The sequence below is a fragment of the Corythoichthys intestinalis genome, chromosome 7, assembly GCF_030265065.1.
Source record: "Corythoichthys intestinalis isolate RoL2023-P3 chromosome 7, ASM3026506v1, whole genome shotgun sequence".
NCBI classification, from domain to species: domain Eukaryota; kingdom Metazoa; phylum Chordata; class Actinopteri; order Syngnathiformes; family Syngnathidae; genus Corythoichthys; species Corythoichthys intestinalis.
The window spans coordinates 36,454,660-36,473,539 of record NC_080401.1 but is presented as its reverse complement, the minus strand read 5'-3'; the positions used below and the strand labels follow the sequence as shown (position 1 = coordinate 36,473,539).

The 18,880-nt window shown below is 40.8% G+C and overlaps 1 protein-coding gene and 1 non-coding gene across 2 annotated transcripts in view; one reads left to right on the top strand and one right to left on the bottom strand.

The window, feature by feature from the left end:
• The window catches only part of LOC130918675 (voltage-dependent R-type calcium channel subunit alpha-1E), a 312,447-nt gene that overhangs the window by 164,455 nt on the left and 129,112 nt on the right, over nucleotides 1–18,880 (bottom strand). The window lies entirely within an intron of this gene.
• trnar-ccu (transfer RNA arginine (anticodon CCU)) lies at nucleotides 6,143–6,215 on the top strand. Its single transcript has one exon. It is a non-coding gene; the product is annotated as a tRNA-Arg (tRNA).

Sequence of the window (18,880 nt, the reverse complement as noted above, 5' to 3'; positions counted from 1 at the left end):
CCCAGAGGGAGGTGCTACCTTTTCAGCCGCAGCCACCTGACTATCCTGACCCCTGGCTGGATGGACATCCTCGTTGCCCCCCCTGCCTCATCTGGCTAGATGGACCTCCTCATATTCCCTTACTCCACTGCATCTCTACAAACCGGAACTCCTTCTGCTAGTACCCATCATCAGTCCTGGTGCATCTATAGCCTGTCCGTCCTGGGAGTGGATTGCTCCTGATTGTGGTTCTCCCCAAGGTTTCTCTTTTTTCCCGTGTGGTTTTTTTGAGTTTTTCCTTGCCGCCATGGAGGGTCTATGGATTGGGGATGCCCAGGACACTGACTCATCTCATTGATCTACTGTATCTGAATGTGTATCAAAATGACTCTGTAAAGCCCTCTGAGACAAATCTGTTGTGATATAGGGCTATACAAATAAAATTGAATTGAACTCCAGGACGTGGTTCTTTTTCAACTATACCTGTGTAGCATTAGCAATATGCTTTGGATCAATCTCTTGTTGGAAAATAAATCGTCTTCCAAGCTGTAGTTCTCTTGCAGACTGAATAAGATTGTCCCCCAGGATTTCGGTGTATTTTAAAGCATTCATTCTGCCGTCTATCTTTACAAGTCTTCCAGGTCCGGCTACTGAGAAACATCCCCACAGCTTGACGCTGCCACCACCATGCTTCAAAGTGGGGATGGTGTGTTTTTGGTAATGTGCAGTGCTTGGTTTCCGGCAAATATAACGTTCTTGTCTGACGGCCAACAATTTAATGTTGGTCTCGTCAGACCAAAGAATCTTCTTCCATTTGACCATGGAGTCTTCCACATACTTTTTGGCAAACTTTAGTTGAGATCTAATATGACTTCTCTTCAACAGTGGCTTTCAACAGTGACATTCTGTTTTTCCCTTTATTTGTATATTTCACTTTACTTTTGGCTACACATTGGCTCTACTAGTTTCACATGACTTGTTCCAACTAGAGATGTCCCGATCCGATGTTTGGATCGGATCGGACGCATATATGGGCAAAAAAATGCGCATCGGTATTGGATCGGCCAAAACGTAAAAATTCCGATCCATACTTCTGATCCAGTTTTTTTTTTAAAGTCCGGTCCGGGTTTTCCAGCGCACCGATTTACATAAGCCATTCCAGTTTTGGCTTCGGTTTCCCTAAAATCCGGTCCGCATTTTACTGCTCACCTTCAACACACTACATTTACATTACCGTCTCCCAATTTACCGAGAGACTTTATCGGTAAAAATGTCAGCTGTGTGGAATCATTTCACCTTAAAGGACGACAAAGACGAAGAGGTAGAGTGCAACATATGCCACAATAAAGTCAAGCGTGGTGGTAAAGCTGTAAGAAGTTTTAATACAACCAACCTAATCAAGCATTTAGCGAAATACCACCACAAACAATATAAGGAGTATGTTAAGAAAACCGAAGACAAAAAGAAAGGTCCTACGCAACTAACACTGGAAGAAACTTTTGCTATGCGTGACAAACTGGCACTCGACAGTCCCAAAGCCCAGGGAATAACAAGAGTCATTGCCGAAGAATTCATTCTGGATGACGAGCCATTATCTCTCGTGAGTAAAGACGCACCATCCAACACTTAGAACCACGGTACAACATGCCCAGCCGTCATTACATCCTTGAGCAATTCGGCCGTGGAAGATTCGAGAACGATTCACAAACATCCAAATTCCGAGTATTGAAATATGTAAAGTAAAGCGGAACTAATGCACAGCGCGGTCTTCGGGACGCAATGAGAAAGGGACCACATTGCGTCCCGAGAGTAAACATAATGCTTGTCATAGACCCGGGTAATGCCAATGTTCAACTCACGGTTTTAGCTCAACTCATGCCGCTGGATAAAAAAACACAAGAATACTTGACTGCTGCTGACAGCCGCTACAAACTACGTCAACACTGTTTTACTGTAGATAATAGATATCATATGTATATAGAACTAGATGCAAGATGACAGACTCGACGGCGTTAGCAACATTGAAGTATTGAAAATTAGTTGCGTTAGTAAACGGCCGCCATCTTAAAGCAGGAGACTTCCCTAGTCGGCTGTTGTGAACCTTCCAAGCGAACCTAATTAACTTTTTATCTAAAATACTCCTAAATCGGCAAAATCATGACTTGAATCTATCCTCAAAACAGTTTTAAACCTTTCACATGTCGAAAGTAGACAGAAGGGAAATTATGGAATAACGGGAGCAATTTTAACAACTTTAACAGTTGATTCGCAAAATTAAATGAATTGAATGTAGTTTAAAGCTGCTGATACAGAATGGGGACTTGAGTATTTTATTTACTGTTTTAAAATGTTAACTTGATACTGAAATAGTCGTTTATTTAAACCTGAGAGGCTTTTTATACAATTTCTGTAACTAATGCACGAAACATTAAACGCATCTAATAGCTTGGGGGGTTTGTGGGATTTTCCACTTAGGTTGTTTGTGTGTTTTGCTTTTTTTAAGACAGTTTACAATATTATTTGCACATTTTACTGACTGACTATGCCATTTCTGTTTGTTATTTATAATGTTTTGTGTTTGTCACTGAATAAACAGGTCAGTTTCTTGTTACCAACCGTTGTGTGTTATTCAAACTCACCTAATTCAGCTAGCTAGTTGTTATCAAGAGTACTAAAACCTTTTTCAACAGGAGTCTGACAACTAAGTAAGGAGGCTAAATAACTTTAAACTTTAACACATGCTCAGATAGGCCGGTATCGGCCAATATCGGTATCGGATCGGAAGTGCAAAACAATATCGGTATCGGATCGGAAGTGCAAAAACCTGGATCGGGACATCTCGAGCTCCAACTGTTGATTTATTCTCACCAAGCTGCTTTCTAATCGTCCCATAGCCTTTTACAACTTTGTGGAGCTCAACAATTTTTTTTCTGGTGTCTTTTGAAAGCTCTCTGGTCTTGCCCATGGTAGCAGTTGGATTATGACTGACTGTGGGGTGCAATATTGAGCTCAAACGGGTGGTGGGTGGGTGTTTACTTGTTGGGTAAAGGTGGACTTATTTAAGGTAGACTGACAACTCTTTGAGTGTCACAATTATTGCTGATTCTCAGGGGTACAAATACTCATGAGCCCTAGTAAATTACAAATACAGGGGTATGAAAAAGTATCTGAACCTTTTACAATTTCTCACATTTCTGCATAAAATCACCATCAAATGTCATCTGATCTTTGTCAAAATCACACAGATGTAAAAACAGTGTCTGCTTTAACTAAAACCACCCAAACATTTATAAGTTATTTTTATATTTTAATGAGGATAGCATGCAAACAATGACAGAAGGGTAAAAATAAGTGAACCCTCTGCCCAAGGAGACTTAAACAGCAATTAAAACTGATTTTTATCAAACAATTTAAGTCAGGTGTGTACCCAATCACAATGAGTGGTTTTAAGCTGCTCTGCCCACTATAAAACACACATCTGGTAAGAATTGTCTTGATGAGAATCATCGTCTGATGTGCATCATGGCTCGGTCAAAGGAGCTGTCTGAAGACCTGCGATCAAGGATCATTGATTTGTATGAAGCTGGGAAAGGATACAAAACCATCTCTAAAAGTCTGGATGTTCATCAATCGACAGTCAGAGAAGTCTACAAATGGAGAGAGTTTGGCAATGTTGCTTCTCTCTCAAGTAGTGGCCGTCCACCAAAGATGACGCCAAGAGTTCAGCGCAGAATACTCAGAGAGGTTAAAAAGAACCCTAGAGTGTGTTTTAAAGACTTACAGAAATTACTGGCACAGTCCAATATCTCTGTGCACACATCAACTATATTCATGGGAGGACTCCACAGAGGAAGCCACTGCTGTCCAAAAAACATTGTTGCTTGCTTAATGTTTGCAAAAAGGCACTTGGACACTTCACATAAGTTTTGGTAAAATATTTTGTGGACTGATGAAACCAAAGTTTAACTGTTTGGGAGTAACAACCAACGTCATGTGTGGCGGACATATGGAACAGCTCACCAACATCATCATCTCATCCTCACCGTGAAGCATGGTGGAAGGAGCATCATGATTTGGGGCTGTTTTCCTGCCTCAGGGCCTGGACAACTTGCAATCGTTAATGGAAGAATGAAAAGCTTATCAGGATGTTTTGCAGGAAAACCTGAGCCCGTCTGTGAGACAGTTGAAGCTTTAAAGAGGTTGGATGCTGCAACAAGACAATGTTCCAAAAGAAAGAAGTAAATAAACTTCAGAATGGTTTCACAAGAACAAAATACACATTCTGGAGTGGCCAAGACAAAGTCCAGACTTGAACCCCATTGAGATGCTGTGGCAAGACAGCAATTCATGCCAGACATCCCAGGAATCTGACTAAACTACAGCAGTTTTGTAGAGAAGTATGGGCCAAGATTAGTCCTGATCGATGTGCCAAACTGATTTGCAGATACAGGAAGCGTCTTGTTCTAAGCCAAAGGGGCGGGGGCACAAAATATTAAATGTGATTGTTCTTTTACTGATTTTTTCCCCCTTCTATGATTGTTTGCATACTATCCTCATTAAAATATGAAAACCTATAAATGTTGGGGTGGTTTTAGTTAAAGCAGACACTGTTTTTTCATCTGTGTGATTTTGACAAAGATCAGATTACATCTGATGGTGATTTTATGCAGAAATTTGAGAAATTCTAAAAGGTTCAGATACTTTTTTATACCACTGTATGTGTAATTTACTGGGGTTCATGAGTGTTTCAACCCCTGAGAATCAAGTCCACCTTACACAATAAATAAACAACCACCCACCACCCTTTTGAGCTCAATATTGCACCCCACAGTCAGTCATAATCCAACTGCTACCATGGGCAAGACCAGAGAGCTTTCAAAAGACACAAGAAAAAAAAATGTTGAGCTCCACAAAGTTGTAAAAGTCAATGGGACAGTTGGAAAGCAGCTTGTTTAGAATAAATCAACAGTTGGAGCAAGTCATGTGAACCTAGTAGAGCCAATGTGTAGCCAAACGTAAAGTGAAATATAAGAATAAAGAATAAGAATAAAAACTGTTTTTTCATCTGTGTGATTTTGACAAAGATCAGATCACTGGTGATTTTATGCACAAATGTGAGAAATTACAAAAGGTTCAGATACTTTTTCATACCACTGTAAATCATTGAAAAAATCATACAATGTGACTTTTCACCAGAATTTTTTTAAAAGATGATGTTAGATGATGATGCAAAATCACAAGGGGTGCAAATATTTCTGCCCCTCACTGTATTATATGTTGAATATGAATGTGCATAGAGGAACAGATTAATGAATGAAAAATGCAGCAAAAGCGAAGGATTTAGACTACGTTACACTGGTGAGCAAAGTCCTCTTAAATAACACCATGAAATATTATGGTCAATAATCGAGCAAGCCAGCTTTAGGAATCCTGAAAAATGTTCAGTTATAGCATCTATGACCCTATTGGCCCACAGTGCAAGAATGGAGGTGGTGTGTGTCTTGACGGAATTAGAAACTCTTGGGGAACTCCTACACTTGCACCTTAGTGCCCTCATACACATTACTTTATTTTTAAAAACGTTATGCAAAACATATCATGCCATTTGTCGGCAGCTGGTAACAGTATGCTAACTGAGCCTATTCAACACACTGTAAGCCTTTCTGGAAACATAGGCACAACATATCTATTGGTCATCATGCAACAAGAGCAGAATTGCTCCTAGTGCAGTATGCTTATGTCAGCTTCTATACCTGTTAGTTGTTTCAGTGAGCGCAAACTGGTGTGACTCATGATAGTCTGATCTTCTTGTGAGAGGATTAAATGTAATATTAGAGTTTCCCTTGGGAATAATTACTTCACCCGAGCCTGCCGGTGCTATTTCTCTGGGTGAGTCAGTCCTCGTAGAAAACGAACATCCTCGAGAGACCTGAGAAGCATAACTGGTCATATAAAAAGAGGAAATTTGACGAGGAAAAGGTGACAATTTGGAAGTGAAGTCTACGGTATGTCAATAAATTGTTTAATGAAAAAAAGTAATCATTCTAAACATAATATTATTGCAAATATGAAGAAAGTGTGAAAGAAGTGTCAGTATTGACATAGAAAGATGACCATTGTAATAAAAAAATGAATAAAATAATTATATAATTTACTAAAATTTGCCCCAGTGGCCTAATGGATAAGGCACTGGCATCCTAAGCCAGGGATTGTGGGTTCGAGTCCCATCTGGGGTGTTCCACTTTTCGTTTTGTCGTGTATTACCATACAAATATAAATGCAACAATCTTGATCCAGCAGCTATTCCATTCTCACTACTACAGTGGCCGAGAGGTGTCAGGCGAAATGCAAAGTCCAAACACTTTGCAAATAGAAAAAGCACGAACCCCAACTGCAAATGCTTTGTAAAAGAAAAAAAGCACGAATCCAAACTGCCACAACACGATCCCCAATTCCTAAAGCGCGATCGCAAATTGGCAAAAGCACGAACCCCAATTGCCACAACGTGGCAGCAAATGGCTCGCAGCACGAATGCAAATTGCCACAACACAATCCCCAATTCCTAAAGCGCGATTGCAAATTGGCGAAAGCACGAACGCCAATTGCCACAACACGACAGCAAATGGCTCGCAGCACGACCGCAAAAAGCTCACAAGACAATTGCAAAGACGATGACCCAGAAGTTTAAGAAAAAAATAAATAAATAAAAAAGACGTCACTTTGTATATTGCTATATGTGCTTTGTGACCATCTCTACGGGCCTCCATAAAGTTGCCCCCCCCATCAGACGCAAATTTATATAAAAATGATGTTCATCGTTTGTGCTGCAACGGTTTTGTAGATACAGTATTATGCTTTTATTGAGATATTAATTTCAAGTGGGGACGTCACGCGTAGCTTTATCTTAGCTTAGCTCCAGCAGCTAATGGAGCGTACCAACTCTCTCAATAACAGAGGGGTGTCCTAACAACTAGCACGAACAGAGCACAGAAAAATTCGGGTCCATTTTGCGGTAAATTGGGGGGCTTGAGATATTAGTTTCGAGGTATGCTGTCCCTCTAAGCCCCTCATTTACTGTAAAATGGTTCCGAATTTGTGCCATTCGTTTGTGCTACTTGTTAGACACCCCTCTGTTATGTTATGTTAATGGAGCGTACCAACTCTCTCCCTCTGCTATTTTTAATGAAGCGTACCAACTCTCTCAATAACAACAACCGTTTTATTACTATTTTTAAGTTTTGTTACTATTGTAGAGGCCGTATTTTTTCATCACTGATTGATAAACCTTACTACTGCAATTAGCAAATGTTTGCATTTTACAGTGTTATGTTAAGAAGTTCTTGAGAGGCCTTTTGATTATTGACTTGCTTGCTTGCTGTCCTATAATTGCCAGGTTATGAAAGTTGTTTCATGGACCAAGACCACAAAAGTTGCACCAAATGTTTTATCCCCTGACAAAGCACAATACCGTTTGGGTTTATGTATAAGATCAGTTCACATTTTTCAGTGGAACACATTGTCAATGATATTGACTGATTGATTGTGATTGCCTGAAATTATATTTATTTGAAAAAAATTAATATGGGCACTTTATTTGAAGTCAAAACTAGAGATGTCCCGATCTGATATTTGGATCGGATCGGACGCCGATATGGGCAAAAAAATGCGCATCAGTATCGGATCGGAACACGGGAAAAATTCCGATCCAGAGTTCCGATCCAGTTTTTTTTAAAGTCCGGTCCGGGTTTTCCAGCACACCGATTTACATAATCCATTCCAGTTTTTGCTTCTGTTTCCCTAAAATCCGGTCCGCATTTTGCGGCACACCTTCAACACACTACATTTACATTACCGTCTCCCAATTTACCGAGAGACTATCGGTAAAAATGTCAGCTGTGTGGGATCATTTCACCTTAAAGGACGACAAAGACAAAGAGGCAGAGAGCAACATATGCCACAATAAAGTCAAGCGTAGTGGTAAAGCTGTAAGAAGTTTTAATACAACCAACCTAATCAGGCATTTAGCGAAATAACACCACAAACAATATGAGGAGTATGTTAAGAAAACCGAAGACAAAAAGAAAGGTCCTACGCAACTAACTCTGGCAGAAACTTTTGCTATGCGTGACAAACTGGGACTCGACAGTCCCAAAGCCCAGGGAATAACAAGAGTCATTGCCGAAGAATTCATTCTGGATGACGAGCCATTATCTCACGTGAGTAAAGACGCACCATCCGACACGCGATTCGGCCGTGGAAGATTCGAGAACAATTCACAAACATCCAAATTCTGATTATTGAAATATGTCAAGTAAAGCGAAACTAATACACAGAGCGGTCTTCGGGACGCAATGAGAAACTGACCGGATTGCGTCCCGAAAGTAAACATAACTTGTCTTAGACCCGGGTAATGGCAATGCCCAATTCACGGCTTTAGCTCAACTCATGCCGCTGGATAAAAAACACAAGAATACCTGACTGATGCTGACAGCTGCTATAAACTACGTCAACATCGTTTTACTGGAGATAATAGATGTCATAAGTATAATGAACCAGATGCTACACGACAGACTCGACTGCCTTAGCAACATTGAACTAATGAAAACCATATGCGTTAGTAAACCGCCGTCATCTTAAAGCAGAAAACTTCCCTAGTAGGCTGTTGTGAACCTTCCAAGCGAACCTAATTAACTTTTTATCTAAAATACTCCTAAATCGGCAAAATCTTGACTTGAATCTATCTTCAAAACAGTTTTAAAACTTTCACATGTCGAAAGTAGACAGAAGGGAAATTATGGAATAACGGGAGCAATTTTAATAACTTTAACAGTTGATTCGCAAAATTAAATGAATTGAATGTAGTTTAAAGCTGCTGATACAGAATGGGGACTTGAGTATTTTATTTACTGTTTTAAAATGTTAACTTGATACTGAAATAGTCGTTTATTTAAACCTGAGAGGCTTTTTTATACAATTTTTGTAACTAATGCACGTAACATTAAAAGCATCTAATAGCTTGGGGGATTTGTGGGATTTTCCATTGAGGTTGTTGGTGTGTTTTGCTTTTTTAAGACAGTTTACAATATTATTTGCACGTTTTACTGACTGACTATGCCATTTCTGTTTGTTATTTATAATGTTTTGTGTTTGTCACTGAATAAACTGGTCAGTTTCTTGTTACCAACCGTTGTGTGTTATTCAAACTCACCCAATTCAGCTGGCTAGTTGTTATCAAGAGTACTAAAACCTTTTTCAACATGAGTCTGACAACTAAGTAAGGAGGCTAAATAACTTTAAACTTTAACACATGCTCATATAGGTCGGTATCGGCCAGTATCCGTATCGGATCGGAAGTGCAAAACAGTATCGGTATCGGATCGGAAGTGCAAAAACCTGGATCGGGACATCCCTAGTCAAAACTCTTTTTGTCTTTTTGTTCATTATAATAATGTTCATGTCATCATGAAAATTCTGATTAGGCCAAAGTCAATCTATGCTAAATCCACCACTAAAATTTTTGACCTACAGGTGTTCAAAAACTCAGGTGAATATAGATTTAAAACTTCTTTATATATTATCAGTTATCGTATCGGCATCGGCCTTGAGGAGCAGCAAGTTATTGATATCGGTTTCAAAAAATGGATATCGTACACCCCTAATTACCGGTGACTGACAAGGATCGACATCGACTTCATTCGAACTGGGAGGAATGGCTCTGAATGCCCATGTTTCGGTTCGTTCAGTTGCCCCTCACAGTTAAAATGAATTGGACGTCTAGCGTCCTCAATGGCAGCCACTGATTTACCAAGGAAGTGACCCGAAATGCCCCAAAATTAATAGGAATTGACCCAGGGCAGGGTTAAACATCCTCATGGAGTTTCTCCAGAAATTGCTTTTTCTAGTTTCTTTATCAAACCTGACCACAGGTTGAACGCAATCCTGACAGCACGGCACTTACTGCGCATACTATAGACTAGGGAAGCCAGTGACAGCCTGACCTAAGGCGGGGTCCACTGTCACCACGGCAACGGCTCTCTGGGACATATGTATCCCTGCTGCAAGCCGCCTATGTCATCAATTGGTCCGATGACAGAGGGGGAATACGATTGGAGGAGACAGCTCTCCCTCTCAGCTCCCTTCTCTTTCTGCATGTGCGTTACTCTGTGTTCCAGGTGTACGAGTGCCAAGCGGACAGAAGGCGTTGCTGGCTCAAAGTCATTGAGTAGTGCTCCCTATGGCACTCATGTTGTCTTTTTAAGGCTTGTATATCCCTTTATCCTATTGTTAGGCGTTACTATAAAGAAAATTTCCAGTTTCTACCCGATCTTGAACATAATGGTGACTTAAACACGTGCTGGGCGTCTCCTTCTGCCAGCTGTTGTTGTGCTAATAGGGGGGGCTTGTCACTGAGCATGGCTGCAAAGGTGCCAATTAGCATGTAAGACCACGCGTGACACATTTTCCTCATTTGGCTTAACCTCTTTTTCCCTTCTTTGCATGTATTGTTTCTTTTCTCATTCTTTTTACTCCACATGCCTCCCCCTCATATTTCACCTGTGAATTATAAAGGACCCAATATAGCACTGAGACATCTTAGTGAGGGATCGGGGCCTGCAGTGTTGAAACAGTAAGCAAAGGCTTCTGTCAACACAAATATTTGCATGTGAGTCAGGGGTTTCCGCTGAGGGGAGGTTTTTATGTCACACTCACGCAGGAAAATAAAAATCTACTACAGTGTTTAATCAGGCGGTGATTCTGCCGGCATGAGTCATTTATAAAATTAAAATAAAATTGCTTCAATGAAACAACAAGTTCAAATGTGATGCACTATTTTCACTGCCTGCTGTTCAGTGTTGACAGTAGCGCGTTAGTTAGTAACGTGTTACTGTAATCTGATTACTATGGGTGTGACAAAATATCGAAATGGTGATAAATCGTGATACTTTGTATCCCAAAAGGTTATCGATATGCTCCTGCCAAGAATCGAGATATCGTTTTAAAAAGGTGTCAATGTTTACTGAGGGAATTTTGATGTCTTCTTCAGGCAATCATCTTTGGAAATCTCACTGGAACGGCACCAAACGAAAGTTCCCGCATCATCACCTTGTCAAGAATCTGCATTGGACAAGGTGTCAAGAGTCAAGGACATCAGTATTGTGGAAGTGGGGGAAACACAACACAATTTTGCTACTGAAAGTCCGACCTGCATCAGAGTTAGCATAACATTAGACTTGCTAATAGGGGTGTGACAAAAATATCGAAATGGTGATATATCGTGATGCTTTGTATCCTAAAAGGTTATCGATATTCGCCTGCCAAGAATCGAGATATTGTTTTAAAAATTTGTCAGTGTCTAAAAAAAAATAAAATAAAAAAGGAACTAACAAGTTGCTACCAAAATCTTCCACCATAAAAGTGTCTCTGTCTTAGACTGGGAACGTTGGTTCATTCGAAACCGGAGCATTCAGTCATTCTGTCCGATTTTCAAGGCATTTACAGGTCATTTCCTGTTGAGTTTGAGTCACTGCCTATTTATTTGGGTGATTCTCAAGTCACTTCCTGTTCTATAACTCCAAATAAACAGGAAGTGACCCATAAAATACCCCAAAATCAACAGGAAGTAACTGAAAAGCAACAGGTAAATGACCTTAAATGGCCCAAAATTACCTAATTGCCTGGCACTGACTGCCACTGACAGCCATAGACGTTCAATCCGTTTGGGAGGGTGGCAGCGAATGAACATTTGTTCATTCGCTGCCACCCTCCCAGCTCAAATGGATTGGACATCTACTAGTGATAACCTAATTCCAATTCACACTAGAAGCTTGTTTTTTTGTTAGTTTTTTGTAGAATATCCGAGAATGACTTCCTGACCAATGTATCGATAATCGTTGTATCGCCATATCGTTAGATCATCGTTATCGTGAGCTTTGTATCGCAAATCTTATCGTATCGTGAGGTACCAAGAGGTTCCCACTCCTACTCATTACTTTCTTTCAGTTACGAGTAATCTAACGCAGAGGTTGCGCTAGACTTTTTCGTCGCCCGTCAATTTGACTGACAGGGTCATGAAAATCCGGTCATAATCTATTTTTACCCGTCACTTAATTTTTTAAAATGATAATAATGACATATTCACTAGTATTTAGTTTTCATTCATTTATAATTAATATTCTGTCCGAACAAGCTTAACAGAGAATCCACACCGTGCCATCACACATCAAGCAGATGAATATGTAACTTTTTCTCCGCAGTGACAAAAACAGCTGACTGTGGCCCCAGTAGGTAGGCTACAAGCTGACCTAAGCATAGCTTTAGCTTTTTTATCGACGCGACTGACAATGACATTCTCCTGTTTCAGCAAGCTATCCTTTACCATCAGCCCTGTCTTTCTTATATATCCTCTGGTTGTCCTACGTCTCTTACCGTTCTTGGGGTTAATTTAGTTAGCTTTGTGTAGCGATCGCAAATGCTACTCAGTGACAGCCAACGAACACTTGTAATTTTTTCATTGATAACATATCTTAATCCTATAATTTATTTACACTTCCCCCTTACTAAAGTTTTTTTTTTTTATATATATATATAACAGAAACGGTAACAGTGGCAGTCAAATACCATTGTAATTCTTTTCAGGTCATTCATTGTCAGACAGAAGCAGTACGGCACAACGTTGCGCTAAAAAAATAAAGTTCAAATTATAAAAATGGCCTACCTCTTTGTCCTCTGAAAGACCATGCCAACCCAACATAATGTTTACTGCATATGAAACGTGAATGGATTTGCCGAGCTGGTGTTAAAGTCCGCGCAAGTTGATTCGGTCTTCACATTTTTTCCTCCCTAGTTTTTGGTTCCGGAAACATATGAAGAAAACATCCTAAATGTGTCGTAATGTCTAAAGTTGTTTCTACAAGTTCCAAAAAAGCAATGCGTGATCGGCAAGTTCGTTTTTGAAAGATTACCGGAGAAAAGTAGCACTTTTTACGTTGGGTCTATGCGAGGGTGGGTCTATAATGTCCCACTTCGGCTTTACTTCCGCTTTACGATGCGACGTCACGGTCTAAAAATAGCCTGCGTGCGGTACGCCATTGCGTGCCCGCTTGTGCATAATCAAATGTCTCAAGTGGGATTGCTGCAGAGGCTGTCCTTCATCCTCCACTGCATCAGTCCCTCTTTTTTCACCTCTTTTATCAACACTATCGTCGTTTTGGGGCTTTTTGAATAAACTTCGGACACTCAGTTGCCTTGACATTTTTCCGAGTAAGGCCAACGACGTCATGCATCAAGAGAGACAATAGCTAATTAATATGCTCACTCGCCGCCCTGTGGTCTGGGGTGTGAATTGCAACCTGTCAAAATGACAGATGGACTTCATTTTTTTCCGTCACTGTTCTAAAAAACCGGTCAGCGACGGAAAATATTTGGTTAACGCGACCCCTGATCTAACGCGTTCATTTTTCTACACCAGTAATCTGATTAAAGCTAGTTTCCTTAGTGTCTCTGCGTTACTATTTTTCCATTGCCTCATAATGTATGTAGAATGAAGAATATTGTAGTCATGTACGAAGAGCATTTTGAATAGAAAATGTTAAAATAAAAGGTTCCCGGTACGTGTTTCCATGACAACCTCTTAGCTATTTCCTGTTTTGGTCGTTGTGGGACTGGCGTGGGCCAGGCGGGTGGACAGTCGAGCCGAGTGTTGAGACGTTGCGAGGGAATGTTGATCTGTGGATATCCATGAATGAAGGTGAGTATTTTTCCTTCATTCTGGAGGGTATCATCAAAAGGTTGGACCCCCTACATGCGCGGCCGTTTCGTAGCTTTGCAGTAGCAACGACGGGCAGTCATCACTCCAAGTTGGCAAGCTTTGTTTACATCATATGCGTGTTGCACATTTATGCCGTGAGGCGATGTGTTCATTTAGCATCTGTGGGATGTGTTGTAAGTCCGATTGAGTGTAAAGTGCTTAGTTGCCGCCACGTTTTGTGGCCAAATTGACCGCGTGTGTATTGAGAGGAGTACTTCCGGGTTTTGCACGCACATCCGCGCCCCCCACCACCTTTGGAATTTTGTGCAGTCAATTTGCATTGTTTTACATTGGCACTGATATGCTGTTAACCATAACCCGAAATTTAGAAGTTTTGACATTAGGCTTAATCTTAGAGGTTAGCGGGTTTAATTGGTCGGTGGAGTTGATTTCAACAAATTCCAAGCAGTTTGTCAGATATTTGTTAGTTTCAGGGCTCCGGAGTGGCTAAGCTCGCGCGAAATTCTAATATTCCCCTTTGAATTCAATCATCGGAAAGTCAATTACATGTGATGACATTTTTCTGTTGTCATTCTTATGTTGAGGCGGCAAAGGGAGAAAAATGGGTAAAAAGTAACTGATAGATTACTTTTAAAGTAACTTAGTTACTTTGATGAAGTAATCAGTAAAGTAACTAGATTACTTTTTTGAGGCGTAATCAGTAATCAGTAATTAAATTACTTTTTCAAGTAATCTGTGACAACACTGCTGCTGTTCTGTATTTAATTCCATCGACACAGAATATCTATTCTGTGTCTGTTCTGCATTCAGAACAAATTGGGTTGTCTGTGTTCTGTGTGGGTTACATGTCTTGCTCTGTTTTGTTGAACACTATCTGCATCACTTAGGTTGGGTTAACTCACGTGAGGTGCTTTATTGTTTGTAGCTAATTCCCTCCCAATGCAGTACTAATACTTAGAGGTGGGAATCTTTGGGCACCTAACGATTCGATTACGATTACGATTCAGAGGCTACGATTCGAATATAAATCGATTATTGATGACATCCCCCGCTGTTAGGTGCTTTTAATGTTTTGTACATTAATGACAAAAAAAATAATAATAATAATAAAAAGCCTTGCAGGCTTAAATAAACGACTATTTTAGTATCAAGTTAACAGTTAAAAACAATAAATAATGTACTAAAATCCCCATTCTGTATCAGCAGCTTTAAACTACATTGAATTAATTTAATGTTGTGAATCAACAAGTTGTTAAAATTGCCCCCGTTATTCCATAATTTCCCTTTTGTCTACTTTTGACAAGTGAAAGTTTTAAAACTATTTTAAAGATAGATTCAAGTCAACATTTTACCGATTTAGGATTATTTTGGATAAAAAGTTAATTAAGTTCGCTTGGAAAGTTCGCTACAACAGCCTTGAAGGGAAGTCTACTGCTTTAAGATGGCGGACATTTACTAACGCCCGTACCTAGCTTACCCGAGGGGCCAGGTAATGACAAGCATGATGTTTAGCTACTCTCGCTCCGTTCCAAAGACCGCGCGGCACGCTGAGTGTGTTTTACTTCTGCTTTACTTGACATATTTCAATAATCGGAATTTGGATGTTTGTGAATCGTTCTCGAATCTTCCACGGCCGAATCGCGAATAATCTAAGAATCGGAAATTTCGCACACCTCTACTAATACTACTAGTTATTATGTGTGTAATCCCCTCCTAGTTGATCATTCGTTATTAACAGTTTGTTTTATTTATGCACCATAAGTTTGTGTCGTGTGGTGCATTATGACACCCCGTTTTAATTTATTCATAGACATTTAGTGGCTGTTGCACACCAGTGGCAGATTCTGGTATTTCAAGGAGGGGAATCTCAAATTCTGTCTGCCTGTGAGTGCTTTGTGATGGTGGAGGGGCTCTGTGGCACCCGCTGCTTGGTAGGGAAAGAAACTACAGTGACAGAAGTCAGCCTCCAAACACAAGCAGCTACAAAAGAAAAAACATAAACACCAGAAACAGAAGCTTGATTTTCCACTAGTCGTTTTTAACAAAGTGTCGCTAGGATGATTAGGAAAGTCTCCAGTTCAATTCAGAACCATGGAATGCAAATCGAAAAAAAATTCCTGCAGATGTTAACTCATTCACTCCCAGCCATTTTCACCAGCGCAAGGCCCTTCGCTCCCGGCCACTTTTCTGGATTTTGACTGATTTTGCAAGGCCCACAGAAAATTCTGTTCTATTGCTATATAAACATGGAACCCACCAAAAGAAAGATTAGACTCTATTCTTTCAGCAGAAAAAAAGTAAGTTCATATCTTTTTCCATTCTTTAGAAATCAGCATTAGAAAATAGCTTAGCTTGAGCAATTTTCCAATTTCTGATGAAAAAATGGAGAAAATGAGCTTTTTGTAAACGCATACATTTCAAGCATAACTTTGATTTTAACAAAGCTATTTTTTGCATTACTTACATCCCAAACATCTGAATAATGTTTACCTTTTACAAAATACCATGAAGAACCTGACAAATAGAGCTTTTGATAGCAAAGTAACAATTTATTTATACATGACTACTGAGAGATGACGCTTTGTCGCCGAGATGACGCCGTTGTCGCCACGTCAGCCGTGTAAAGTTTTCCCTCATCGTTGTCTGTCTCAAAAAGATGGATTCTTTTTGTGTCTCTGTGGGGTCTGCTCGGCGAACCGCTGCACTGGGGGTCCCACTCGTTTTGCTCGGTCATCCAGCGCCTGGCCTCCCAGGTGTCCTCTCGGTTGTTTTGTTCGGTCGGAGCGCCGCCTGGCATCATGCCGCCTGCGCTCTGACCGTGCTGCCCGGCCGTTCATTGCTTTTGAATCGGGTTGCGGGTCTTACAAAATGCGCTACTGCCCTCCAGTGGCCAGTTTTGTTGCTTTAAAATGGGTTTGGAGCCTTCTTTTTTTGTTTCTCAGATAGATTACAAGCTATAGATGCTTCTTGTAAAAAAAAAAAAAAAAAAAAAAAAAAAAACGCAAAAGACGTATAAAGTTTTTGGGACAATGAAGCATTTAAAAATAGAACGTATTTATACGTTTCTGGGAGCAAATGAGTTAAACAATGAAATGGCTGATTCACTCATTTAGCTTAGCTGTCAATCAAAAAGGGATTCAGCTCTAGCCTGAGTTATGCTTCTGCATTGCGGTGACGGCGTCAATGAGCTTTCGATACTTCTGCAGCAAGGGAACGGGTTGCTCTGTAGTTCACCGCCAAGCCACTAGAGGGTGTGGCGTTGTGTTTGTACAGTTTTGGGGGACTCTTCAAATTCCTCTAATTTTCTTCTGGTTAGACAACAATGCCAACGGAGATGGAACGCTTGAATGTGGATCTTATGCTCATCAACATTGCACAACAAATGTTGATCATACAAATGTTGAGGTGCAGGCGATGCAGAAGACGGTTGCGGAGATGGTTGTTAGCGCAAAAATGTTTGTAAATGGCGGTGATTTCGCGCTGTACCGGAAACAATCAAACAGTCTGAGCGGACCAATCACAGTCCATTTGCATCACGTCACCACGCGTTGACGCGACGCGTAGTCAGAATTTTGTGGAGCTGTACGTCAGGCTACGGCGGAGGGTGGTAAATTGGGTCTGCCTTGATGGCGTAGGTCTGCCGCAGAAGCATAACTCAGCCTTCAGACAGATCATCCAAACATCATGCAGAGAAGCAGAGCGTCCTGGCCTGCCAAGCCACACACACTGCCCATAGACCTACAGAGACGCACGCATCCGATGTATTGGACAAACATAGACTTTAGCCAATGAATCGTCTTGTTTCGCTGTAGTGGAACAATGCACTCTCAACTCTGATGATGTACAGCGTCCACACTGTTTAAAGGACTGTGACGCTGGCGAATGAACAAATAAGCAAGCCGCGTCATAACCAGTGATTAAGAAGCTAATTCTGGGCAAAGGTTGAGTGCGTTGTTGCGCATATTTTGTCACTGACATGTACACACTACAGTATGCATTTGATCACTTTTATTTGGGCATTTTAGGGGAAGCTGAGCTTCGTTCGGTTGCAGTCTTAGAGCAATTGCCTCTGTTCCACACTCATGCTAATCGAGGTAACAGCTCTTAAGTGTAGTATGCAATCAGCATAACATAGCCTATGCCTAATGAATAGCAATAGTGACATTAGAAGGACATTTTGACGATAAAAATTGTAAGTCTCAGCAGACACTGATACCGACCAGTGCTCAGTAATACATACAGTGGGGCAAATAAGTATTTAGTCAACCACTAATTGTGCAAGTTCTCCCACTTGAAAATATTAGAGAGGCCTGTAATTATCAACATAGGTAAACCTCAACCATGAGAGACAGAATGTGGAAGAAAAAAAACTAAATCAAATTGTTTGATTTTTAAGATTGTTTAAGTCATTTGGTCATTACCAAAAGTTCATCTCAATACTTTGGTATGTACCCTTTGTTGGCAATAACGGAGGCCAAACGTTTTCTGTAACCCTTCACAAGCTTTTCACACACTGTTGCTGGTATTTTGGCCTATACCTCCATGCAAATCTCCTCTAGAGCAGGGATGTTTTGGGGCTGTCGTTGGGCAACACGGACTTTCAACTCCCTCCACAGATTTTCTACGGGGTTGGCATCTGGAGACTGGCTCGGCCACTCCAGGACCTTGAAATGCTTCTTACGAAGCCATTCCTTTGTTGCCCTGGCTGTGTGTTTGGAATGATATTCATACTGAAAGACCCAGCCACATCTCATCTTCAATGCCCTTGCTGATGGAAGGAGATTTTCAATCAAAATCTCTCGATACATGGCCCCATTCATTCTTTCCTTTACACAGATCAGTCGTCCTGGTCCCTTTACAGAAAAACAGCCCCAAAGCATGATGTTTCCACCCCCATGCTTCACAGTGGGTATGGTGTTCTTCGGATGGAATTCAGTATTCTTTCTCCTCCAAACACGAGAACCTGTGTTTCTACCAAAAAGTTCTATTTTTGTTTCATCTGACCATAAAACATTCTCCCAGTCCACTTCTGGATCATCCAAATGCTTTCTAGCGACCTTCAGACGGGCCTCGACGTGTACTGGCTTCAGCAGGGGGACACGTCTGGCAGTGCAGGATTTGAGGCCCTGGCGG